Here is a 1,728-nt window from a genome sequence, read left to right as displayed (position 1 = left end):
AGCCTCTCTTTCTGGCTTAGACACACTATAATTTACTGGAGGGCAAAGGGGCGCTAGGCAAGAGATCGATTGCACAATCTTAGGGTCTGCAGGGTGGCAGAGAGAGGGCCAGGTCCTTGCTGAAAACCTCCTGTAAGTCATGATAGAGCTCGGGGACCCCTGTAAGGTCTGGGGCCTCTGGGCTGGGGATGTCTGTGGACTCCATCTTAGGATGCAAGGCAGACATTAGACAGGCTGAGGAGCAATAATCACTCCAACAAAGAACTCTTCCAATGGTCCAATCAATGTGGGGATTATGGACTTCAGCCAAGTATAACCAAGCACTAGGGGTGAATTAGAAGTCTTCAGGATCTTGAAGTGGATACTTTCCTTATGATTGCCAGAAAGTATGAGAGTGACCAGGCTGGTGTGCTGGGTGACTCTGGCAAGAAGTTGGCCATCTAGAGCAGTGGTCCCCAACCCCCGGGCCGCGGACCGGTACCGGTCCGTGGCTCAATTGGTACCGGGCCGCACAAGAAATCATTTATTATTTCCATTTTATTTATTATCTGAGTCTGAACGATCTTTTATTTTGAAAAATGACCGCATTCTCTTGGTTACATCTCGGTCACTTGAGCGCTGTGCGACATATTCAGCCTGCTCAATGAACTCAATCTGTCACTTCAGGGGAAAATGACAACTGTCTTCAAGTTGGCAGATAAAGTAGCTGCATTTAAAGCCAAACTGGATTTGTGGGGACGGCGCGTCAACAGAGGCATTTTGGACATGTTTCAAACATTAGTAGGGGGCTCATTACTGATGCTCCTCAGAAAGCTTTTTGTTCCTAAAGTTAGGGAAGAGCTTAATTCGCTTTACCTACCTAACGAAACTGATATGTTTGGAGTTATTTTATGAATCCAGTATTTATTTATTAATCAATATTTATTCACTAAAGGTTATATCTTTATCATCACTTGTGTAACCATGAATATAAATGGCTTTAATAAAACAAAAAAGTAACTCAAGTAAGTGTTTGTAGACATAAGTGTATTATTCTTGAAAGGTATATTAAAAGGTCTTACATGAAAGATATGAGGGGGATAATTTAAGATTGTGTCACTTTATTCTGACATTTTGGGTATATTTTGTTTTGTAAATATAATGTACAATGACAAAGGTCTTTAAACATGCAAATAATGTGGCTTTTCAAGTGACTAGAGTATCCGTCTGCATTAAACAAATATGTACAGGTTTTGTATATATGAATTACCTACATTAACAGTGCATAAAGGAATGCCACTGGTGCATTTTCATGATTGGACTAAATTATAATGTGGCAGTCAGAAATAAGTTATATATGGCCTTGTTTATCTTTGATGTTTTACTGAAAATAGTAGTGTTGGTGCATTTACTGTCAAATCAGCAGCAGAAGTTCGGAATCTATCAAACTATTTAATTTATTGGTATTTACTGAACATGTGATAAAAAAAATCTACCCTCATACTGTAATTTGTAACTGCCAGATTTGTCTCTAATGCACAGTATCTAAACATCATGAACAAGTTGACAGGTAAAACGTTGTGCTTGTGAAATGTTTAGTTGTAGTTTGGTTTGTTCCTGCTTGGATTTTATTCCCCTAAAGGGGAAAGAAAAAGCATGTACCTTGTGAGTTCCTCACTGTAGTGCAAAGTCAAACAGAGGGTGAAAACCTCAGGGATGATACACTTACCACTTGTTATTCAGGAATGC

Source organism: Monopterus albus, unplaced genomic scaffold (genome assembly GCF_001952655.1).
Source record: "Monopterus albus unplaced genomic scaffold, M_albus_1.0 scaffold629.1, whole genome shotgun sequence".
Taxonomy (NCBI): Eukaryota; Metazoa; Chordata; class Actinopteri; order Synbranchiformes; family Synbranchidae; genus Monopterus; species Monopterus albus.
This window is presented reverse-complemented; position numbering follows the sequence as displayed.